This window comes from Eleutherodactylus coqui, chromosome 5, assembly GCF_035609145.1.
Source record: "Eleutherodactylus coqui strain aEleCoq1 chromosome 5, aEleCoq1.hap1, whole genome shotgun sequence".
NCBI lineage: Eukaryota > Metazoa > Chordata > Amphibia > Anura > Eleutherodactylidae > Eleutherodactylus > Eleutherodactylus coqui.
In genome coordinates, this window is record NC_089841.1 from 25287686 (window position 1) to 25314425 (window position 26740).

Genomic DNA, 26740 nt, shown 5'->3' on the forward strand with positions numbered 1-26740 from the left:
TACACAAGTAAACTTTTATGAACAGTTAGCCCCCTGCACACGGACAGAAATTACGCGGCGGGATTTCCTGCAGAATTTCTGCTCATGTCTGCTTGCATAGGATTGCATTACAAACCGCAATCCTATGCAGATGGCCGTGATTTGTCCGCGTGAAGACACAGGAGCAAAACAAATCACGGCATGTTCTATTTCTGTGCGGGTCTCGCAGAGGCCCGCACAGAAATGTCTGTGGTGACGGGCCGGCTCCACTCTGCGCATGCGCCAGCTGGCAATCAGCCGGCGCATAGAAGGAACAGAAGACGCTGAGAGCGGGTGAGCCGCAGGTCTCTGCAGCGGCACAGGTCTGCATCCTGCTGCCAATATTCTCACAGTGGGATCCGACCTGGCCGTCTGCAGGCGGCCTTAGAAAAAAGTTTAGAGACACAGTTATAAGTATCAGTGTGAAATACTCTGTATACACGGGTGATATAAAGGTGGGTTATCTGGATATTATTTGTTTCTGGATTACAAATGTTTATTGGTAATGGCATACAAGTCTTATTTATCACTTATTGTCTAAATTGCTTCCCTTTTTTGTGTATGACATGTCACTTAACTTTTTTTATTTTTACCTTTTTTGACAGTTTGATAAAACAGGTTTTAAAAAATCGGCTTCTCTCCACTGTGAACTTTTTGATTTCGTAAATCTGATTTGTGAGTAAAACATTTCCCACATTCTGTACAAGAAAACGGCTTCTCTCCTGTGTGAGTTTTCTGATGTTCTTTATGGACTAACTGAATAACCACATGATATCAACTCAATATTTGCAAATGCTGATTTCAACATCACGTCGACCATCTTATAGAATCATAGACCATCTCAGCCTGGGAAGATTATTTTTCTGCCTAGAATGTATTTAGTAATATGCCTTGATTTTGTCATACTTGTGAGACAACCTATGTCTATGCATATCGTACCACTTTCTTTAACCCATCTATAAAAAATGATAAGGAGGCAGTTCATGGAAAGAGCTGATATTCCTTTGTCAAAATCAGAACACTCAGTCTCATCTGGTTACTTCTAAGGTGTGTGGTCATCTATGACTCTTATTTTAACTCTATCTAATCTGATGAATTTCTATAACAGTACTTATATCGTTTTTCTTGCCATTGTTGTTATTATTTTAGTCAGTTCTGTATTCAGATTGTCTAGACTATTTATGTAGTTATCAATTATATTGGAGTAGAGTGAACTTAGGTTGCGTACTGTTACTCTTAACAAACCCTCCTTCCTCTATTTATGATCCATACATAATACTAGTCTGCTTACTAAATCACACTAACTATATAAACTAACAGATACAGCGATTCTTCACGAACCCCCGAGCACATAATCTGTTCGATACTTTGATACTTTTACTCTCCACTGATAATTTGTACTTTTTTGTGCATCTCTTTTCCTTTCTCCCATTTTTTTTCCCTCTATTTACTCTCCTATCTTAATTATTGTACTTTACAAAACTGTTTCGGAGGAAGGGGCTGTGTCCCTGAAATACACCAATACTGCCTGTTTTAGTTAAATCATTTGTTTTATCGGGCTGTGCGCCCCAAGTTGTATAGTCCAGTATAAATAAAGTCTGATATGTTACACTGAAGTTGTAGAACCTTTCCCATGTGATCACAGCTGTATATTACTGTGTGCGACTCTTCCTAGTATATGACCCTATAGCGATGAGATGGAGGGGAGACGCCCTTGCTGGGCTCAGTGGTGGAAACATCATCTAAAGGAACAAGAAAGATCGGCCCAAATACAAACATGTAAGTTACACAAGTAAACTTTTATGAACAGTTAGAAACAAGTTTAGAGACGCAGTTATATGTATCAGTGTGAAATATTCTATGTACACGGCTGATAATAAAGGTGGGTTATCTGGATTATATTTGTTTCTGACTAACAGCTCTTCATCGGTAAATACATACATTTCTTATTCATCACTTAGTGCTCTAAATTACTTCCCTTTTCTTGTATCACATGTGACTACTTTTTTTTTAACCTTTTTTTTGTATGGTTTGACAAAACAGGCTTAAAAAGATGTCTTCCCTCCTATGTGAGTTTTTTGATGTCGCAGTAAACATGATTTGCGAGTAAAACATTTCCCACATTCTGAACATCCAAACGTCTTCTCTCCAGTATGAGTTCGCTGGTGTTTAACAAGGTCTTTTTTCATTGTAAAACATTTCCCACATTCTGAACAAGAAAATGGCTTCTCTCCTGTGTGAATTCTTTGATGTCGCAAGAGATGTGATTTCTCTCTAAAACATTTCCCACATTCTGAACAAGAAAATGGCTTCTCTACTGTATGAGTTCGCTGGTGTTTAACCAGGTGCTTTTTCATTGTAAAACATTTCCCACATTCTGAACAGGAAAATGGCTTTTCTCCTGTGTGAATTCTCTTATGTGTAACAAGGACTGATTTCGCTGCAAAACATTTCCCACATTCTGAACAAGAAAATGGCTTTTCTCCTGTGTGAATTCTTTGATGTGTAACAAGGGCTGATTTTTTTATAAAACATTTCCCACATTCTGGACAAGAAAATGGCTTTTCTCCTGTGTGAATTCTTTGATGTCGCAAGAGATGTGATTTCACTCTAAAACATTTCCCACATTCTGAACATCCAAACGGCTTCTCTCCAGTATGAGTTCGCTGGTGTTTAACAAGGTCTTTTTTCATTGTAAAACATTTCCCACATTCTGAACATCCAAACGGCTTCTCTCCAGTATGAGTTCGCTGGTGTTTAACAAGGTCATTTTTCATTGTAAAACATTTCCCACATTCTGAACAAGAAAATGGCTTTTCTCCTGTGTGAATTCTCTGGTGTTTACCAAGGTCTGATTTTGCTGCAAAATATTTCCCACATTCTGAACAAGAAAATGGCTTTTCTCCTGTGTGAATTCTCTGGTGTTTACCAAGGTCTGATTTTGCTGCAAAATATTTCCCACATTCCGAACAAGAAAATGGCTTTTCTCCTGTGTGAATTCTTTTATGTGTAACAAGGGCTGATTTCACTGCAAAACATTTCCCACATTCTGAACAAGAAAATGGCTTTTCTCCTGTGTGAATTCTCTTATGTGTAACAAGGGCTGATTTTCCTATAAAACATTTCCCACATTCTGAACAAGAAAATGGCTTTTCTCCTGTGTGAATTCTTTGATGTTGCAAGAGATATGATTTCTCTGTATAACATTTCCCACATTCTGAACAAGGAAATGGCTTTTCTCCTGTGTGAATTCTTTGATGTTGCAAGAGATATGATTTCTCTGTAAAACATTTCCCACATTTTGAACATCCAAAGGGCTTCTCTCCAGTATGAGTTCGCTGGTGTTTAACAAGGGCTGATTTCGCTGCAAAACATTTCCCACATTCTGAACAAGAAAACGGCTTCTCTACTGTGTGAGTTCGCTGGTGTTTAACCAGGTGCTTTTTCATTGTAAAACATTTCCCACATTCTGGACAAGAAAATGGCTTTTCTCCTGTGTGAATTCTTTTATGTGTAACAAGGGCTGATTTCACTGCAAAACATTTCCCACATTCTGAACAAGAAAATGGCTTTTCTCCTGTGTGAATTCTTTTATGTGTAACAAGGGCTGATTTTTTTATAAAACATTTCCCACATTCTGGACAAGAAAATGGCCTTTCTCCTGTGTGAGTTCTTTTATGTGTAACAAGGGCTGATTTCGCTGCAAAACATTTCCCACATTCTGAACAAGAAAATGGCCTTTCTCCTGTGTGAGTTCTTTTATGCGTAACAAGGGCTGATTTTGCTGCTAAACATTTCTCACATTTTGAACATGAAAATGGCTTCTCTCTGTGAGTTCTCTGATGATTAACAAGGTTTGATTTCCATGTAAAACATTTCCCACATTCTGAACATGAATATGTCTTCTCTCCTGTGTGAGCTCCATGATCTTCTCCCCTCCTGTGACATCTATTCTGCTCATCAGTCTGTGATGAATCAGAAGATGGGACCTGTATAAGAGGATCCGATTATGGATCTTTGCTATGAAGGGCTGAGGAGATATCTGGGATAATGGCAGGTTCTTCATATGTATCTTGTGTGATACCGCAATCCTCTGCTTTACAATCTGCAGATATCAGACGTCTCTCTGAGCTCCAGGTACCGTCATCTGCCAAAAATAAAGCTGATTATGCTTTAAGACTATAGACTTTAAAAATGATACTGATATTTTATAACATTTCTATACAAATAACAAGTCATGTAGAAAAAGGTAATCATCATCAATAGGTGCTTTTACACAAGCTGACAGCTGCTAGAGCTATCACTGAAGAGAGCCATTATGGACGACTGTCTGCCCATGTAAACACGGATCCTGACAGAGAAACTGAGTGAGAATCGCTCAACTTTCGAAGCCACTTGGTTTGCAGCTCACTTAAACACCAAGTGATTGTCAGTGAAGAACAAATCATCAAAAACTACAGATGTGAATTGGGACTTAAAAGTAGCTAATTCTGGTTTCCATCAATATAGGGGATCTGGGGATCTGATAAGGGTCATGAAGAGTAATTTGCAGAGTCCTCCACAAGACCCGGGCTCCTGTCCTCGGTAGCTACAGGAATAGTATATTCCATACAGATGGAGTTCGGCCATTTCTGCACCAACATCAGTTTCTGTTTTTCCATAAAGAAATCTCCCATGAAGCCGGATGTCAGTGACACACGGTGTGCAGCAAATATAGAACTGCTCATCTGTAAAACAGCTTAGTGCATTCAATAATGCGATATGCTGTCACATCAGACCAGGGCAGGACAGGGCAGGGAGGCATGTTCCTTCCAGGCCGAGGTTTACGGTCACCATGTTTGCCGCTGCTCTCAAAGGTACGGGGACTCCTGCAAGTACTAGTGCTGACAGTCTTACGGTACTGTCATGTCCCGCTCTCTCATAGGCTGACAGAGTGACCTCCCTCCCCGGCTCCAGCGTTCACTGTAGTTTGACTGACCGCACAGGGGGGGAAGAAGTGAGGTCACGTTGTGAGCCGGAGAGAGCGAGCGCACAATGGAGGATAATGGGGCAATGGAACATGGGGTCTGTTTGGGGGACATTGGAGGATGATGGAGCTGATACCTTTTGGTGTTTAAAGTTTATTCTGAGTCCCATAAGACTCTAGTTATGCCACTGATTGGGAGCATAGGAGGTCACAATACTAACTGAGGCCACAGAGTGGGGGTCATATTATTGATTGAAGCCTTAGAGCGAGTCACATTCCTAATTGAGGCCATAGCAGGGGGCAATATTACATCAAGTAAGGGGCATGCCCACAATGGGCATATTATTGGATGTAAAGGGAGGGGGAGGGGCACTGAAATGTCAATAAGTGGTTGCAGCAGCAGCTTAATGGGAAGAGGGAGGAGAAGTAAGTTTTGTTGCAAGAAAACAGGAAGAAAATAATATATTACATACTTTTTAATTTATTCCGGGGGGGGGGGGGGGTCTGAGATTTGCTCTAGGTCCCCAAGGGTTCTTTGTATGCCCCTGCTTCTTCCTGCAGCCTATACACTTCATAGTTCCCTGTCGTGCCGCAAGTTCGGGTCTGTAGACCTGCAGTCAGGCTGCGATACATCTGTAAAATGTGCCCTTAATGCGCTCGTCTGAAACTGGTCATAAAGGGGAAATACAGTTCCTGGTTCTGTTTACATGTACACAGCTTGGCTCAGCTGCTGTATTTACGTACCAAGCTTGGTTCTGGTATTGTATGTATGTACATCACCAAGCTTGGTTTTGGTGTTGTAATTATGTTATGACCTTGGTTCTGGTGCTGTATTTATGGCACCTAGTGGCCAGCTCTGATAGTACACCCTCCTATACCTCATATATATTCTACAGTTCATGCACAGCGATTTTTGCATCAAGTGTTTTGAAAAGAACCACAACCAGCGGAATCTGCTCAGGCCCCCGTACTGCTGGCCAATTCAATTTCCTATTTCTAGTTATATGCAGCAGACCCACTAGGACCCCCACTAAGCTGGAAGGCCACATACACGGGCACGATGTTTCTTCTTCACTCGTGACCTGTGCTCCACCCCCATCCTGGATATTTCATTGAGAGCCGGATTGAAGTCTGTCATTAAGACAAAGAAAAACAGCAAACAGAATAAATCATGACCTTTTACATCCCAGAGCATACTCCCAGAACTATTCTCAAGCCCCCGACCCAGCCCATCCGAACTGGAGAGGTCACAGGTTCAGACTCCACATATGGACAACCCAACATCTCCACCGCTAGGAGACCTATCTGTCCTCCCACTATCAACATCAGAAGACTCCGTTACGGCTAGTGATGAGCGAGCATACTCGCTAAGGGCAATTGCTCAAGCGAGCATTGCACTTAGCGAGTACCTGTCCGCTCGAGAGACAAGGTTCGGGTGCCGGCAGCGAGCAGGGAGGAACGGAGGGGAGATCTCTCCCCCCCCCCCGCCCCCCTTCCCCCCCCCCCCCCCCCCCCCCGCTGACTGCCGCAATTCACAGCTCCCCCGCGCCTGCACCCGAACCTTTTCTCTCGAGCGGGGAGATACTCGCTAAAGGCAATGCTCGCTCGAGCAATTGCCCTTAGCGAGTATACTCGCTCATCTCTAGTTACAGCGCTTTTTCTTCGTATTCAACATCTCTTTAAAGCAGAATTACCATCTACACTATGCGATATCAACGGCCAGATACATGATGTAGGACAACGTACTACGGATCTGAAACACAAGGCAGATGACAGAGTAGATGCCCTGGATGAGGAACGAGCTGGGGCGAAGATTACTCTGAGCAGATAGAAGCTTTAGAATTGAAATGTGAGGATCTGGAAGACTGAAGTAGACGGGCCAATATCCGAATCAGAGGTATGCCAGAGGCTATCACTAACATCCATGAAGTTGCAACTAATTTGTTCTCTGCGCTGCTAACACAGGTCTCTTAAAGGGGTTCTGACACGAATAATGTTTTTATGCTTTAGCAGCCATTGTTCCCTGGTCTGCCTAATGGACCCAGGGAACCCATGGGTTAATGGCTGCTAAAGCATAAAAATCTTATACTTACCTGTTCTCCTGTTGTTGTTGACATCGGGGGGGGGGGGGGGGGGGGTCATCTCCCGGCAGCATATTAGCACTTTCTGCTTAGGTTAAGCAGCCTGACTAGAGCCACCTGATTGATGCACGCTGTGCAGTCACGTGGTGCCGAAGAGCCAATCAGGTGACTCTAATCAGCAGCGCTGCTTAACCTAAGCAGAAAGTGCTAGTATGCCTCCCGGCAGGCAGTCTTCTTCCTCCAGCAGCCGCGCCGCTCCGGGATCGCGCGCATGCGCAGTGGAGAGGTGCCCTCTGACAGGAGTCAGGACGGGCCGCGTCTCCACTGCGCATGCTCAGCACTCCGGAGTTCAGCCAGGACGGACGGGCCGCCCACAACAAGCACTGCTTGTGACGTGCTTGCTGTGGCGGTCCGTCCGTCGACCTCGGAAGTGCCTGACGGATGGACCAGAGCAGGAAGCGGTCTTTTTGACCGCTCCTGCTCTGCTTTAAAGGCACAGAAGAAGATGCCGGCTGGAGGGGACATGGCTGGCGATCGGGCCAGGCCAGGCAAGGTGAGTACAATTTTTTTTTTTTCATGTCAGAACCCCTTTAAGAAAGCTTACGTATCATCCGTATCCACCGTGCCCTGGCCACACTTAACAACCCAAATCTGCCAAGAGACATTGTCCTCAAACTCCATTATGGCGCGATGAGCGACCAGATACCAGCAGCTGCAAAAAATCTGACCGTGCTCCTGGGGCTTCCGAGGTCTGTCCAGATCTATGCGGTAATTGCCCCAATCACTCTGGCTAAAAGAAGAAGTCTGAGTCCTCTCACTCAAGTTTTACAAAGAGCGAATATCCATTATAGATGGAACTTCCCCTTCACATTGAACGTGAAGATCATCCAGCAAATATATTATTTCTGAATCCTGGAAGAAGGAAGATGTGCTTTGGTGGAAGAAAGATTTCCCCTCGATTCTCCGAATGTCGTGACACCCAGAGGCCAGCGGCCAATGAGAACCTGGTCAATGACTGTATCTCCATGCCAAGATCGGCCCTCCCAGTGATGTGGAGCTCCATTCAACTACGGGACTATACGGTACTCTTCCATATGTAACACAGCATCACCTGGGGTGGGGAATTACATGGAGGGGGCTGTAATTTTGGACTTTATTCATCTACTAGTCTTTACAAAGCATCTCTCTGACCCCCCAAGAGACATTTCAAGACATTCCTTATCACTGGGGGCCACCCTGAGTGATTAGCTGTTCAAGTGCTATTCTGAAACGTCCCTGGACGTGGTGGGTGTCTCACATATTATGGGGAACGCGCCTGACGTCTGGACCACTCTGCGTTTACAAGCCCAATACATTGTGGCTATGTTTCTGTTAGTTGTAAGTTTTCCCAGCTATGTGTTTTTATCTAAGGTAACATCCACATGTAAGCACTATGTCTATCTCCTCCGATATGTAGGATCGATATGTAGACAAGCTCCCTGTGGAAGGGCTGTAATTCCTAGATCAGGGCCTTCTAGGCCTCGAATGGGTAGAAACCATGGAGACTCTCATCCAAGAACTGAGATATAATAATAAACAATCAGCAAAATGGTAGTTATCCTATCTCATAAAGTTAAGGGGTTTAATGTGCCTCTACAAAGACGCAAAGCTCTGGCCCAATATTTGAAATTTAAACCAGACATTATTTGCCTACAGGAGACTCACTTCTCCTCCTCACCCCCAGTACTCTAAAATATATTCCTCAACAGCCCCTAAGAAACACCAGAGGGTTACTATCCTCATTATAACTTTCTCCTCCTGATCGTCACCCATATGGAAGCTGATCCACAGGGCAGATTCCTTATTCTGCAGGGCTCTCTCTATGATAATAAAGTAACAATAGTTAACTCCTACGCTCCTACCACAAATTCACATAAACTCTTTTCCATGGTAGCCAATAAACTCCGAAACATTCCAGATACTCACATTTATTGGATAGGAGATTTCAATATGGTGCGGTCCCTCTCTATGGATTGTTCTTACTCGGGTCTTGATAGACTATGTCCAGCTCAGCGAGTCTCATTGAGGGCCGCACTGGTGGATTTGGCAATAGCGGATGTGTGGAGGGAGAATCATGGAGCAAGAAGGAATTGCACCTTCTCTCTGCCCAAGCCTTACTCACGCATAGATTAGATCCTCGTATCCCCTTTGATTCTGCCGGCACTGGTTCAGGCCAGAAATATCCCATGTGTCTGGTCGGACCATGATATAGTTATATTGCACTTCCTGGATCAACTTTCACACACTCACACTCTGCAAGATGGAGACTTAATGAACCTCTTTTAAAAAATCCAGTGTCTTATTCCTAAATTAATGACCAACTCAAAACCTACTTAGATACGAATGTCATCCCCAACTCACAACCGGTTTGGGTCTGGTTAGCACATAAAGAATACATGAGGGGACAGATCATTAATATCGCGTCACACATTAAGCTAGAGAGAGCTGGGAACATAGTAAACCTGGAGCGCGGTTGGGCATCCTGTAGCGAGCGAACCAACAGCTCTCCAGCTTAGCCCTGATTAAAGAAATAAGAGATGTTAAGCTTTAGTTGAATCTCCTCTACACAGACCAGGTTGAGAGGGCCCTCCAGTGGACGAAAGCCTGTTACTACTGACTGGCTAATAAACCCGATAAGCTGTTAGCCACAAAGTTTAGGCAAAGAGAGAGACTCACAGTTTACTCTATCCGATCCAACAACGGGAACTACACCTCAAATACCCACACAATTGCACGGTCCTCCGCTGCCTCCACTAATGTGTTCCTTCGCAGCGTTCAGCTGTCCATATGTCCATAACCCAAGCATTAGAGCGCAAGCGGAAATATGCGGCCACCCACCCGCATGCACAATCGCTAAACGTGTATATCTACAAACTACTGATCCTGGAGATGCTGCCATATAGGCTGGTAGAAACTGAGGCTTTCCGCAACCTCATGGTGGCGGCCGTCCCTCGCTACTCGGTCCCCAGTTACCAATATTTTTCCCGCTGCGCCGTCCCGGCCCTACACCAGCATTTGTCACGGAATATAAACCGTGTCCTCACCAACGCGGTTACTGGGAAGGACCACTTAACCACCAACACATGGACAAGTGCTGGCGGGCTGAGACATAACATCTCCCTGACGGCACATTGGGTTAACCTGGTGGGGGCTGGGACAGAGTCTGACGATGGGTCCGCTCACGTGCTATCCACACCGAAGATTGCGGGTCCTACCTCGGTCATGGTTTCTCTGGCTTATTTTGCCACCTCCTCCATACCCCCTCTGCTCTGCTCCTCCTCCTCCACCTCTCCATCTGTCCCGCCTTCACCATCTGTGAGCACGTCTCCTTCAGTCAGTAGCTCGAGGCGCTGCAGCACTGCTATGGGGAAGCGTCAACAGGCCGTGCTGAAACTACTCAGCTTGGTGACAAGAGGCACACCTCCCAAGAGCTGTTACAGGGTTTGACCTAGCAGACAGATCTGTGGCTTTTGCCGTTGAACCTCCAACCAGGCATGGTCGTGTGTGATAATGGCCGTAACCTTGTGGTGGCTGTGCAGCTTGGCAGACTAACATATGTGCCATGCCTGGCGCACATGTTCAATCGGGTGATATGAGGGTGGTCTAGTCAGACCACCCGCATATCTGTTTCTCAGCACGTATTGGAGGAGGAGAAGTGAGAAGAGATTGCTGCCCACACTGCAGAGTGTACCCATGCTACTTCCTTCACATCTGTTCAGCGTGCATGGGCTGAAGAGGAGGAGGAGAAGGAGACTGAGAGTCATCCTCCTAGTGAAGAAAGCGATGTGTTGCATACTGGACTCACATGGCACACATGGCTGACTCCATGTTAAGCTGCCTTTCCCGTGACCCTCGCGTTAGACGCATTCTTGCCAACACAGATTACTGCTAACCCTTCTCGACCCATGGTATAAGGAGAACCTTTCCACTCTCATTCCCGAAGAGGAAAGGAGTACGAGAGTGATGCAATACCACAAGGCCCTGGTGGAAAAGCTGATACTAAAGTTCCCATCTGACAATGCTAGCGGTAGAGAACGTAGTTCATTGGGACAACAAGCAGGGAAGACGCAGGGATCAGGCAGCATGTCTAGCGCAGGCAGGGGGACACTCTTCAAGGCCTTTGTCAGTTTTATGGCTCCCCAGCCAGACTGTGTCACCATTCCCCAGTCTAGGCTGAGTAGGAGGGAACACTGTAAAAAGATGGTGTGGGAGTACAGAGCCGATCTTACCAACGTCCTCTGTAATCCCTCTGTTCCATACAACTATTGGGTGTCAAAGCTTGACACATGGCACAAACTTGCACTGTACGCATTGGAGGTGCTGGCCTGCCCTGCCGCTAGGGTCATATCACAGAGGGTGTGTAGTGCTGCTGGGGGAATTATCACGGATAAGCGTAGCCGCCTGTCAACTGACAGCACCGACAGGCCTACACTCATTAGGATGAACAAAGCCTTGATTTCCCCTGACCTTTCTTCTTCACCAGTGGAAAGCAGCATAATATAAAGTATCTTTAAGCTGGAACTGGAGAACCATGCACCCTCTATTCCTCCAAAAAAGGGAAGAAGTAGCTTGAACTAGCCTTTTCTGATTTTCTCCCTCCTCCTCCTAAACCAGCATGTCAGCATGCTCTGTAAAAACTAATTTTTTTACGGAGGGCTGCCTACAGGCTCAGTTAGCAAATTAAGCAAGTATGAACTCTATTTTAAAAAAAATTTTCAGGGTTTCACCTGCACTCTGGGTAAACAACTTTTTCAGAGGTACACCTATACTCTTGGTACACAAATTTTTCCGGGGTTCGCCTATACGCTTGGTACACAGATGTTTCAGGGGTTCGCCTATACTCTTGGTAAAGCAATTGTTTCTGGGGTTCGCCTATACTCTTGGTACACAAATGTTTCAGGGGTTCGCCTATAGTCTTGGTACACGTTTCAGGGGTTCGCCTATAGTCTTGGTAAACAATTACCCTGCACTCTCGCTCCACAGATCTTTCAGGTTCTCACCTGCAATGTTGGTAAAAAAAAATTCTTTTTAAAATGGGTTGCTTTCTTCATAAACAATGTAGAAGTACTGGCCTCTGAGTCCCCACTATGCTGGCGTTTGTTGTGGCTAATGAAATGCTGCGACGGAGGTGGCATGAGATAGCACTTACAATTATACATTAATTTGTCTGCGATTTGTCAGCTATAAAGCACAACTTTAAAAGGGTCACCCGGCGTACGGAAACGTATCCCAGCGCGGAAACCATCTTTGGCCACTAATTTCTTCACGGTTCATGTTGTCCTTCCCTGGGGCACTGGTTAACAAGCCCCTCGTGGAGATATATTTTTTTTCTATTTGCACCACTTCCTCAACTGGCAGAGGCGTCGTTGTGTGCCCGGACGCTTGGAGGAGGTGCCCACGTCAGACGGCCACCCGCCAGCTACCGCGGGCAGATCGGCAGAGTGGGGACCCAGGGACTCCGTGGCTCTGTCCCAAAGAAAGTCGTCAGCAGGGCGGCTACGGTGCATTGACTCCAGTGTGCACATCCCCACTCCTTCTCGGCACTTTGAGAAAATAGGTCAAGACCACTAGCTCTCCGCCATTACTCCTGGACAAAGGCGGGTTGACCTGAACCCCCAGGACGAGAGGAAAGGGCCGCTCCTCTTTCACATGCCGCTCCGTGAAGGGGCGGCGTTGGACCGTCCTACGGCGTCGTGAAGCTCCCTTCGGCGAAGTACGCGAAGGGGTGCACCTTACCCTGTCTGGGATGTGGACAGATGGATGCAGCGCTGGGAAAAATTTTCAGTACGCTGTGGACGCATCCTCGTGCCTGCGTCTTGGTGGGGAGTGGACAGCAATGCCAGAATGTAACACAGGAGAAGAGGCAGTGGTGTCACCCGCAGGCAGTGATTGGCCTTCGTTGCACCTAGTGTGGTGCTTAGCTAAGGTGTGCCAGCATGTGTGCCTTGCTGATTATGGTCTGTCCCAACTAAATTGTTAGGGGGTTGACCGCCAGGCTCTTGCCCACAATTTGGCTTAATAGTGTGACCTGAGAGCCTCAGATGCATCCATACATGTTGCCCCTGCTGTTCCCTATGCCTTTCTGTTTCCATCACTTTCTGATGTTTTCAGGCGATTCGCACAACCTTCCCCATGAGGAGCATGGGTCACCTTCAAAAATGTTCGAGAGTCCCATTGACTTCAATGTGGTTCGTTATTTGAAACGAGCTCTTGAGCATTACGAAAAAGTTTGACTCGAGTAACGAGCACCCGAGCATTTTGGTGCTTGCTCATCTCTAATCATAACACCATATCGTACTTCATTCCATACACCTCTTAAATACCATACCAATATCCTACCAAGCATTATTATCACCAGTGCCACACTTTTTGCATCCATACTTTCACAAAATTCATTTTTTCTTTCCATTGCCTCACCATCCCATTCTCAGGTCCTGACCTTAGTATCTAACAGTCCCTCTCCGTTCTCCTTTCCCATTATCCAGCACCCTCGTTTGACACATAGCAGCACAATGAAGGCATGCTGCACTGTGTAGCCACAACCTCTTACCGGTGATGCCGGATCCCTCCTCCTCCGGGCCTGCAAGCAGTAAATGCAAAGTGGAGGAGGGGCTGGTGGGGATAGTTTGGGGTTCGGGGGCAGCATGAGCCAAGGCACCTCTCCAGCCCTGCACCGCCGCCTGATACTGTAGCAGTAGGGCTGGTGGAGCAGAGATCTTCTGCAGCCGCATTCTCTAGCTAACGCTTGATACAGCAGCCGTCCGCCGGGCAGTCGCTGACTAGCATCACTGTAGGACCGGGATGCTTACATATCAGCGATTAAATGTGTATTGCTGATATGTAGGACTACTGATTATACGCTGACTTTAATCAACAACTGTGTAGTTAGTGGCTTCACTAATCCAACTAGCACAGTGTCCTGCCTGCCCAGCACCTTCCTGCCTACAAGCTCCAGGGGCACATGCCCCACTCCCCCAGCTACAATCTTGCTAAATATATCCATTACCTGGTGATGGGAGTGGCTGGCGGGTCTCCATCATGGTGTCCTTGTACAGATCCTTGTGTCCTTCTAAATACTCCCACTCCTCCATGGAGAAATAGACAGCGACATCCTGACACCTTATAGGAACCTGACAACACAATATACAGTCATTACCCAGAAGCCTCCAGTGCTCTTACTGTATAATGTCCCAGCATTCCCTGCAGCATCACCTCTCCAGTCAGCAACTCAATCATCTTGTTGGTAAGTTCAAGAATCATCTGTACATTGATGTCCTCATGTATCGGGGGGTGAAGTGGGGGAGCCATAATTGGGCTCAGGGGTCTTCCCCATCCATCACACACAGGGGCCCGACAGTCATCACTAGAGGTCTTCTTCACTACTGTGTAATCCTGTATATGGGGAGACATTAATAAATATCACTACAGACATTTCCAGAGTCCATCACCTCTACAGCGACATCATCTGTTATTACCATAGATAAGGATGATGTAATGTGACATCATCAGAATCTCTCCCCTCTCCAGTGACATCATCTGTTATTACCATAGATAAGAATGATGTAATGTGACATCATCAGAATCTCTCCTCTCTCCAGTGACATCTGTTATTACCATAGATACGAATGATGTAATGTGACATCACCAGAATCTCTCCCCTCTCCAGTGACATCATCTGTTATTACCATAGATAAGAATGATGTAATGTGACATCACCAGAATCTCTCCCCTCTCCAGTGACATCATCTGTTATTACCATAGATAAGAATGATGTATTGTGACATCACCAGAATCTCTCACCTCCCCAGTGACATCATCTGTTATTACCATAGATAAGAATGATGTGACATCATCAGAATCTCTCCCCCCTCCAGTGACATCATGTTATTACCATAGATAAGAATGATGTATTGTGACATCATCAGAATCTCTCACCTCCCCAGTAAGCTGGAAGAGTATCTCTAGGGTGATATTTAATACACTTTCAGCCATCTGGTTTCTGTCCTTCTCCATCTTTGATGAATCAGTCATGTAGGGTCCTAAATGGAAAGAATATGAAACAATGTAAAAAAAAACCCGTGTCCTTCCTGGTTGCTGCTGACCAGGACATGTGACTGCCGCAGCCAATCACTGGCTATAAAAGCTCTCCGCTGTAGCCAGTGATTGGCTGCAGCCAATCACATGTCCTGGTCAGCAGCAACCAGGAAGGACACAGGGGTAATGTAGCAATTCATGGAAAAAAACACCTTTAAGATGATATTAAAGAGAAGCTGTTTTGTGAGTTTTATGAACTACAGGCAACACAAAATCCCGACAGGGTTCTCCTCACCCGGATCAATTGGACTGATAACCGACCCAGGCAGGGAGAAGTCGGCAGCGACCGCCCCAATGACTCTTCTCCAAGTTCAGAGCTGCTTTTTACTGTGTTTTGACAGAATAGTGATAGGTGACATCAGATAGTGGTGGCAGTAGTGACAGAATAGTGACATCAGATAGTGGTGACACTAGTGACAGAATAGTGACAGGTGACATGAGATAGTGGTGACAGTAGTGACAGAATAGTGATCGGTGACATCAGATAGTGGTGACGGTAGTGACAGAATAGTGACAGGTGACATCAGATAGTGGTGACAGTAGTGACAGAATAGTGACATCAGATAGTGGTGACAGTAGTGACAGAATAGTGACCGGTGACATCAGATAGTGGTGACAGAAGTGACAGAATAGTGACATCAGATAGTGGTGACAGTAGTGACAGAACAGTGACCGGTGACATCAGATAGTGGTGACAGAAGTGACAGAATAGTGACATCAGATAGTGGTGACAGTAGTGACAGAATAGTGACAGGTGACATCAGATAGTGGTGACAGTAGTGACAGAATAGTGATCGGTGACATCAGATAGTGGTGACGGTAGTGACAGAATAGTGACAGGTGACATCAGATAGTGGTGACAGTAGTGACAGAATAGTGACATCAGATAGTGGTGACAGAATAGTGACCGGTGACATCAGATAGTGGTGACAGAAGTGACAGAATAGTGACATCAGATAGTGGTGACAGTAGTGACAGAACAGTGATCGGTGACATCAGATAGTGGTGACAGCAGTAACAGAATAGTGACCGGTGACATCAGATAGTGGTGACAGTAGTGACAGAATAGTGATCGGTGACATCAGATAGTGGGGACAGTAGTGACAGAATAGTGACAGGTGAAATCAGATAGTGGTGACAGTAGTGACATAATAGTGACCGGTGACATCAGATAGTGGTGACGGTAGTGACAGAATAGTGACCGGTGACATCAGATAGTGCTGACAGTAGTGACAGAATAGTGACAGGTGACATCAGATAGTGGTGACAGTAGTGACAGAATAGTGACAGGTGACAGCAGATAGTGGTGACAGTAGTGACAGAATAGTGACCGGTGACATCAGATAGTCGTGACGGTAGTGACAGAATAGTGACCGGTGACATAACATAGTGGTGACAGTAGTGACAGAATAGTTACATCAGATAGTGGTGACAGTAGTGACAGAATAGTGACCGGTGACATAACATAGTGGTGACAGTAGTGACAGAATAGTGACATCAGATAGTGGTGACAGTAGTGACAGAATAGTGACCGGTGACATCAGATAGTGGTGACAGTAGTGACAGAATAGTGACATCAGATAGTGGTGACAGTAGTGACAGAATAGTGACCGGTGACATAACATAGTGGTGACAGTAGTGACAGAATAGTTACATCAGATAGTGGTGACAGTAGTGACAGAATAGTTACATCAGATAGTGGTGACAGTAGTGACAGAATAGTGACAGGTGACATCAGATAGTGGTGACGGTAGTGACAGAATAGTGACAGATGACATCAGATAGTGGTGACGGTAGTGACAGAATAGTGACCGGTGACATCAGATAGTGGTGACAGTAGTGACAGAATAGTGACCGGTGACATCAGATAGTGCTGACAGTAGTGACAGAATAGTGATCGGTGACATCAGATAGTGGTGACGGTAGTGACATAATAGTGACCGGAGACATAAGATAGTGGTGACAGTAGTGACAGAATAGTGACCAGTGACATCAGATAGTGGTGACGGTAGTGACAGAATAGTGACCGGTGACATCAGATAGTGGTGACGGTAGTGACATAATAGTGGCCGGTGACATCAGATAGTGGTGACGGTAGTGACATAATAGTGACCGGTGACATCAGATAGTGGTGACAGTAGTGACAGAATAGTGACCGGTGACATCAGATAGTGGAGACAGTAGTGACAGAATAGTGACAGTTGACATCAGATAGTGGTGATGGTAGTGACAGAATAGTGACAGATGACATCAGATAGTGGTGACAGTAGTGACAGAATAGTGACAGGTGACATCAGATAGTGGTGACGGTAGTGACAGAATAGTGACCGGTGACATCAGATAGTGGTGACAGTAGTGACAGAATAGTGACCGGTGACATCAGATAGTGGTGACGGTAGTGACAGAATAGTGACCGGTGACATCAGATAGTGGTGACAGTAGTGACAGAATAGTGACCGGTGACATCAGATAGTGGAGACAGTAGTGACAGAATAGTGACAGTTGACATCAGATAGTGGTGATGGTAGTGACAGAATAGTGACAGATGACATCAGATAGTGGTGACAGTAGTGACAGAATAGTGACAGGTGACATCAGATAGTGGTGACGGTAGTGACAGAATAGTGACAGGTGACATCAGATAGTGGTGACAGTAGTGACATAATAGTGACCGGTGACATAAGATAGTGATGACAGTAGTGACAGAATAGTGACCGGTGACATCAGATAGTGGTGACGGTAGTGACAGAATAGTGACCTGTGACATCAGATAGTTGTGACAGTAGTGACAGAATAGTGACAGATGACATCAGATAGTGGTGTCAGTAGTGACATAATAGTGACCGGTGACAACAGATAGTGGTGACAGTAGTGACAGAATAGTGACCAGTGACATCAGATAGTGGTGACGGTAGTGACATAATAGTGACCGGTGACATTAGATAGTGGTGACAGTAGTGACATAATAGTGACCGGTGACATCACACACGTCTTCTATGGTCTAGATGGCGGATAGAGTTATGTCGCTCACCGACGGATCCTCCGTGTTTCTCCCTACAATTTCTGCGTTCGCTCCGGACATTCCGCAGGTTTTTCTCCTCTTCTACAACTTCTGACTTGCAGTGAATGTAATAAACAATGGCGCTGCTCTCCATAGACGGCGCTTCCCTGTGTGGGAGACTCACACCGACCTACAGATGACAACGTGCCGCCTTCTTCCTGTCACTGCAGAAAGCCCCTGAGCTGCCGTCTGTTGGAGATCCCTCAGTGGACCCCTTCCTCACAGCCCCTATAGGACTCAGTGCCCAGTGCAGGGTTACAGTTATTAACCCTTAAACTCCTAATTGTCCCCCCTGCTGTGTGAAGAGCACATGTCACCTCTCAGGCAGTGAAAGGGTTACAGCTGGTAACTTCCAGCAGCGACTCCCATCATCCACCAGGGGGCGCCGTCTCCTTCATGAGGACCTATCATACAACCTGCTGATGCCAGAAGGTCTCATAACACTACCATACCTCCACCGGGGTAGATGCTGGAATGGAAGGGCTCCTAGGAGGTCTAAGGACAGGAAGTCACATGGTCTGAGGTCACATGACTGTAAGGGGAGGGGTTTACTAATAATGCGTTCTGTGGAGATAGGAGAAGAGGAGGCTGCTGGGAGGGCTGTGCGTAAAATGCAGGAAGACTTGGTCTTGTTGGCCCCAGGATTCCTCTTTCTCTGTGTGGGGATGCTGCCCCCTCCTGGTCAGATCATCTGGTTCTTAAACGCCCACGATTCCTCTTCCTCTGTGTCGATGCTGCCCCCTTCTGGTCACAGGCTCCAAGTCCTTCACCCACCAGGATTTCTCTTCCTCTGTGTGAGAATGCTGCCCCCTCCTGGTCTTAGGGTTCCGGTCCTTCATCCCTCGAGGATTTCTTTTCCTCTGTGTTGATGCTGCCCTCTCCTGGTCGGAGGGTCCCGGTACTTCACCCCCAGGATTTCTCTTCCTCTGTGTGAGGATGCTGCCTGCTCCTGGTCGAAGGTCCTGTTCCATAACCCCCCAGGATTTCTCTTCCCCTGTGGTGGGATACTGCCCTCTCCTGGTCAGAGGGTCCTGGTCCTTCACCCCCCAGGATTCCTCTTCCTCTTTGTGAGGATTCTGCCCCCTTCTGGTTAGAGGGTTCCGGTCCTTCACCGCCCAGGATTCATCTTTCTTTGTGTGAGGATGCTGCCCCCTCCTGGTCGGAGGGTCCCGTTTCTTAACCCCTTGGATTTCTCCTCCTCTGTGTAAGTATGCTCCTCTCTTCTGATCAGAGGGTCCCAGTCCTTCATCCTTCTAGAATTTCTCTTCCTCTGTGTCGATGCTGCGCCCTACTGGTCAGTGGGTCCCGGTTCTTCACCCTTCAGGATTTCTCCTCGGTGTGATGATACTACCCCCTCGTGGTCAGAGGATTCCAGTCCTTCACCCCACAGGATTTCTCTTTCTCAGTGTGAAGGTGTTGCTCTCTCCTGGTCAGAGGGTCCTGGTCCTTCACCCCCCAGGATTCCTCTTTTTCTGTGTGAGGATGCTGCCCCCTCCTGGTCAGATCATCTGGTTCTTAACCGCCCACGATTCCTCTTCCTCTGTGTGAGGATGCTGCCCCCTCTTGGTCAGAGGGTCCTGGTCCTTCACCCCTCGGGATTTCTCCTTCTAAGTGTGAGGATGCTGCCCCCTGCTGGTCAGAGGATCCCGTTCCTTCACCCAACAGGATTTCTCCTCAGTGTGAGGATGCTGCCCCCTTCTGGTCAGAGGATCCCAGTCCTTCACCCAACAGCATTTCTCCTTCTCAGTGTGAGGAAGCTGCCCCCTCCTGGTCAGAGGGTCCCAGTCCTTCATCCCACAGGATTTCTCCTCTGTGTGAGGATGCTGCCCACTCCTGGTCAAAGGGTCCTGGTCCTTCACCCTCCAAGATTTCCCTTCCCCTTTTTGGGGATGCTGCCCCCTCCTGATTGGGGGGGTCCTGGTTCTTCACCCCCCTGGATTTCTTTTCCTCTGTGTGAGGATGCTGCCCTCTTCTGGTCAGAGCATCCTGGTCCTTCACTCCCCAGGATTCCTCTTTCTCTGTGTGAGGATGCTGCCCGCTCCTGGTCAGAGGGTCCCTGTCCTTCACCCCCAAGGATCTCTCTTCCTGTGTGTGAGGGTGCTGCCCCCTCCTGGTCGAAGGGTCCTGGTCCTTCACCCCCCTGGATTCCTCTTCCTCTGTGTGAGGATGCTGCCCCCTCCTGGTCAGATGGTCCTGGTCCTTCACCCCCCAGGATTCCTCTTCCTCTGTGTGAGGATGCTGCCCCCTCCTGGTCGGAGGGTCCGGGTCCTTCACCCCCTGGATTTAGTATCCTCCTGTGTCCTCAGTGTAGATCCGGCTGCAGTAAAGGACTCTTATCTAAGGGCCTTTTATACCAGCAGATACATCGCTGGTCGTTCAACCAGAAATAATTCAGAATCGTTCCGTCTTTTACATTCGCCGTATAAGTGACTGAGACGGAGTGAATGAGCGCCGATTAACCCTTAATACCTGCAGGAAATGAGCGAAAAGCGAACAATTTTCTCGTTCTCCGTTCTGTCGTCTGGCAGTCACACTGAATGATTATCGCTCACTTTCACTCATTTGAACAATGACTGTTCCGTTTACAATCACCCTTAGACCTCGTTAATCACGGTATATCGTTCCCATTCATTAAGTCAATGGCTCCTCGTAGACCTGCGTTTGATCACAGCGATGGGCGGCGCTTTCCAGACCCATAATTGAGTGCTGTCTGCTCATTATCACCCATCACAATGATTGGGAGTGCTAAAATGTTCCATTAGACACAGGAAGCTGCAACCAAAAGTAAAGTTGCAGCAAAGCGCTGTGTTTGAAATTGCGGGATGCTTTGCCGCCTTAGGGTGGTTTTGCATGGGCGGTCTCCATGGAAGTCCATGGGAAGTGCGCAAATGTTCAAGAGAATGCAGGAAACACTCTGCAATTCTGCTAGGAAAAGAGCAACCTGCGGATCATTAGGCTAAATAGCCCTTTAACTTAGGATGTGAAAATGCACAGTAAAGTGCGCAGACGGGCACAAAAGTGCTTCCATACCCAAATCCGCCCATGTGAGGCCCCCAGTAGTCTACAGAAACTCTATGAGACTTTCAGGCTTTAATTCTTCTGGTGATCAGTTTTACCGGTTTCTATAACCGGCAGCTGAGAGGCGGATATCACGTTTCATCATATTTTGGCTTCCTTCATGTAACGTTTTCTGTGGTGACTTTATTAGTCCCAGTCCTTCACCCCCCAGGATTTCTTTTCCTCTGTGTGAGGATGCTGCCCCCTCCTGGTCGGAGGGTCCCAGTCCTTCACCCCCCCAGGGTTCATTTCCTATGTGTGAGAATGCTGCCCCACTGTGGTCAGAGGTTCCCGGTCCTTCACCCCCAGGATTCAGGATTCTTCTGTGTCCTCAGTGTAGATCCTGCTGCAGTAAAGGTCGCTTATCCTAGTCTACAGAAGTTCCATGAGATTTTCGGGCTCTGATTCTTCTGGCGATGAGTTATACCAGTTTCTATAACCGGCATTGGGGAGGCGAAGATCAAGTTTCATCAGATTTCCTTCATGTAAATTTTTCTGTGGGGTGTTGGTCCAGATGCCTTCAGACTAGAAGATTTGTGCATTGTGAGACACCCGTGTCTCATAGAAATATGAAACCGTCGTTTTGCATGGGGTCAGTAACATCAGTGATGCTTCCCTGCATGGTGATGCACTGTGATGCTGTGCAGGAATAAAATCACAGCATGTCCTAACTTTCTGCGATATTGCTCATTGCTTTTAATGAGGCTGCCAACAGTAGTGCCGGCCCCATTGAAAGCGATTGGTAAACTCCGCGATCCTGTGCCGCAGTGGGAACTCCTTCATCCCCGCAGTGATGCGAGGCTGTTTCCACGTGAAAACACATCACATCCAGAAATTACACATAGATGGCAACGGTGATGTGGCACCAACATTCACGGCCCGCTATTGCCCTCGTCAGTGTGAAGGATCCCTTATCTTGTAAAAGTCATTAATTTCATCCAGATTTTTACGCTCTATTTTATTTCAAATAGAGAAATCTTTGGGAAAATGCATTAAAACACCAAGCAGATGCGCTACTTTGCCTGGAAAAATGCTAGTCAGAATGCTGGACAGACCCCATTATAATCAGTAGGGTCCGTTTGGCACCATTTGGGTCCTGTATGTGCCAGATCGGTGGCCCTGGGCCCCCTGACCAGTAGAGTACAGCTTGCTCTATATAAGAATGCTAGCACTAGTGGGCCAAAGAACCCGTTCCCCCTGACCAGTAGAGTCTAGCTTACTCTATATAAGAATGCTAGCTCTAGTGAGCCAAAGGACCCCATCCCCCTGACCAGTAGAGTCTAGCTGCCTCTATATAAGAATGCTTACTCTAGTGGGCCAAAGTACCCGGTCCTCCTGACCAGTAGGGCCTAGCTTTCTCTGTATAAGAATGCTATCTCTAGTGAGCCAAATGACCCGGTCCCCCTGACCAGTGAAGTCTAGTTTCCTTTGTATTAGAATGCTAGCTTTAGTGGACCAATGAACCCGGACCCCCTGACCAGTAGAGTCTAGCTTCCGCTATATAAGAGTGCTAGATCTAGTGGACCAAAGGACCCGGTCCCCCTGATCAGTAGAGTCTAGTTTCCTTTGCATAAGAATGCTAGCTCTAGTGGGCCAAAGGACCCATTTCACCTGACCAGTAGAGTCTAGCTTCCACTATATAAGAATGCTAGCTCTAGTGGACCAAAGGACCCCGTCCCCCTGACCAGCAGCCTAGCTTCCTCTATATAAGAATTCTTGCCCTAGTGGGCCAAAGGACCCAGTTTCCCTGACCAGTAGAGTTTAGTTTCATCTATATTAGAATGCTAGCTCTAGTGAACCAAAGGACCTGGTCTCCCTGACCAGTAGAGTGTAGCTTCCTCTATATAAGAATGCTAGCTCTTTGCTGTTTAAAGAAAAGGTGGTGCAGTCTAGAGATGAGCGAGTATACTCGCTAAGGCACATTACTCGAGCGAGTAGTGCCTTAGCTGAGTATCTCCCCGCTCGTCTCTAAAGATGCAGGGGGTGGGGAGCGGCGGGGGAGAGCGGGGAGGAACGGAGGAGAGATCTCTCTCTCCCTCTCTCCCCCCCGCTCCCCGCCGCAACTCACCTGTCACCCGCGCCGGCCCCCGAATCTTTAGAGACGAGTGGGGAGATACTCGGCTAAGGCACTACTCCCTCGAGTAATGTGCCTTAGCGAGTATACTCGCTCATCTCTAGTGCAGTCGTTTTTTGAGGCCTGGGAAATTCTTACACAGAGAAAAAGGAAGAAACTGAGGGATTGTTTCTAGCACAAGTATTGGTATCAGGAACAGATGGTATTGGGGCATCCTCCTCTCTAGAATGTCCCAATTGTCGTGGGGGGGGGGGGCTTTAAGAATTTTATCAACTCTTCACCGTATGAATCAGGGACTTGTCTCAGATACCTGGATGCACTGGGAACAGGCCCTGAAAACATATACATAACGTCCATAGAATATTGAGTAGAAGGGAGAGGTGGCATACAACTCTGAGGTCTTGACAGGTCTGAGTTTTTTTTCTGTGTTATTTTTAATTAATGTATATTGAGATTATATCTGTACATATCTGCCAATAAGACAGTCATAATATGTTCCAGAATTATAATTTGATCCAGACCGTGGATTCCAGAAATGTCAAGAATGACAAATTAACCGATGTAATGTGGAATGTATATCTCAATTGTTTATTAAAAACATTTATGAAAAAAATGCTAGCTCTAGTGAGCCAAAGGACCCGGTCCCCCTGACCAGTAGAGTCCAGCTGGCTTCCGACCTCAACACTCGACAGAAACTGCCGTTACCAGAGTATTCAATGACCTACTGACAGCCAAATCGAGGGGCGATTACTCCCTACTGATTCTCCTTGACCTTTCCGCAGCATTTGACACTGTTGACCACAAACTCCTCCTCAGTAAGCTTCGCTTCATTGGCCTAAAGGACACTGCTCTCTCCTGGTTCTCCTCCTACCTATCTGACCGCTCTTTCAGCATCTCCTTTGCTGGCTCTACCTCCCCTCCTCTTCCACTTGCTGTTGGGGGCCCCCAAGGCTCGGTCCTCGGCCCCCTTCTTTTCTCTATCTACATAGCCCCTATTGGACAAAGCGTCAGGAGATTTGGCCTCCAATACCACCTGTATGCTGACAACACCCAGCTATACACCTCTTCCCATGACATCTATGCACCTTTCCTCCAAAACATCACCGACTGTCTGTCCGCTGTCTCTAACACTATGTCCTCTCTCTACCTAAAACTAAACTTCTCTAAAACTGACTTACTGGTATTTCCACCCTCCACTAACCGACCTCATCCTGACATTTCCATCTCAGTGTGCGGCGCCACCATAACTCCCAGACAACATGCCCGCTGCCTTGGGGTCATATTCGTCTCTGATCTCTCTTTTACCCCCTACATCCAATCTGTCACCCGAACATGTCAGCTACACCTCAAGAACATCGCAAGAATCCGCTCTTTTCTCACAGTGGACACTTACAACGCTTACTGTTGCCCTCATCCACTCCTGGCTCGATTATTGCACTTTGTTGCTGATTGGCCTCCCCTGCACCAGACTCTACCCTCTCCAATCCCTCCTGAATGCGGCAGCCAGGCTAATCTTCCTGTCCAGCCGCTACTCGGACGCCTCTATCTTGTGCTGGTCAAAGAATACAGAATTCAATTTAAACTCGCTACCTTCATCCACAAAGCCCTCCACAGTGCAGTGCCTCCCTCATCTCAATCCATCACCCAGCCCGGGCTCTCCGCTCTGCTAACGAAACCAAACTGATCGCCTCTTTAATTCGAACTTCTCATTTCCGCCTCCAAGACTTCTCCAGAGCAGCACCGGTCCTCTGGAACGCACTACCAAAGGCTACCCAAGCAATCCAGGACTCACAGAACTTAAGGCGTGCTCTAAAAACGCACCTCTTCAGGGAGGCATACCGCATTCCCTAAACAAACCCCTCTGTACTCCGCCTGCTACCATGCTCCCTGACCTATTGACTGCAATCCCTGCTAGCCATCATAAATCGCTCCTGCAGTCATACCATTTCTGCCGTCACGTGGCTAAATGTCTGACCATTGTCTATGTGTATAGCATCCCTCACTCTCCACCTGACCATACCGTGCGCATCTCCAGCCCCTTTACCTTCTGTATCACCCCACTATTTGTAGTATGTAAGCTCGTTGGAGCAGGATCCTCACCCCTATTGTTTCCATCAACTGATTACTATGTAACCATGGCTCTGTAATTTTTGTCTTTCTGTATTCCCCCTGTCTATGTAAGTGCTGCGGAATATGTTGGCGCTATACAAATAAAGTTTATTATTATTTATTATATAAGAATGCTATCTCTATTGGGCCAAAGGACCCGGTCTCATGTTCCACTAATCAGTAGAGTCTAGCTTCCTCTATATAAGAATGCAAGTTCTAGTGGGCCATAGGACCCGATCCCCCTGACCAGTAGGGTCTAGCTTCTTCTATATAAGAATGCTAGCTATAGTGGACCAAAGTACCAGGACAACTGACCAGTAGAGTCTAGCTTCCACTATATAAGAATGCTAGCTCTAGCGGGCCAAAGGACCTGGTCCTCCTGACCACTAGAGTCTTGCTTCTTCTACATAAGAATGCTAGCACTAGTGGGCCAAAAGACCCAGACCCCTGACCAGTAGAGTCTAGCTTCTTCTGTATAAGAATGCTAGCTCTAGTGGACCAAAGGACCCAGACCCCTGACCCGTGGAGTCTAGCTTCTTCTATATAAGAATGCTAGTGCTAGTGGGCCAAAGGATTCGGTCCCCCTTACCTGTGGAGTCTAGCGACCGCTGATGTATTATCGCATAGTGTTTAGGTTGCCCCTTGGCTGTCGTTTTTCATTTCCTGTATATAATAATACTAGCTGATATACCCGGCTTCGCCCGAGTTAATTTGGTACTGGTGTTTATCTGGTGTTCACACGGAAAATCTTATGAAGTCGTGGTTACTTTAGAGATACCGGAAAAAAAATATGTTCACCATTTTGCATGGTTCTTTGCGTTACCCAGGAAACACCACGTGGAGGTAACCATGCGACGTTTCTTTTATATAAAATTACATCAGGAAGTGAGAGAATTAGATTACGTACGTAAAATTTGGACGCTAATTCTTTTGCGAATATAATTTAATAATCAGATTGGGAGCTATTAACTTTTCCAATTTATGACATAATCAATGCCTGTACAAATTTCAAGTTTCTATGACACCGGGAAGTGAAAGATTAGATTCCGTACGTAAAATTTGGACGCTAATTGTTTTGCGCTTAGAATTGAATAATCGAGTTGGGACCCATTAGTTTTTCCTATTTATGATATTATCAATGCCCGTGCCAAATCTCAAGTTTCTATTATACCAAGAAGTGAGAGCATTAGATTTCGTACGTAAAATTTGGATGCTAATTCTTTTGCACATAGAATTGAATA

At 46.8% G+C, this 26740-nt stretch overlaps 1 protein-coding gene and 1 pseudogene across 2 annotated transcripts in view; both read right to left on the minus strand.

Moving 5' to 3' along the window:
- Positions 1 to 26740, minus strand: part of LOC136627324 (zinc finger protein 585A-like) — a 525937-nt gene that overhangs the window by 131306 nt on the left and 367891 nt on the right. The window lies entirely within an intron of this gene.
- Positions 1149 to 26740, minus strand: part of LOC136627322 (zinc finger protein 420-like) — a 417405-nt pseudogene continuing 391813 nt past the window's right edge.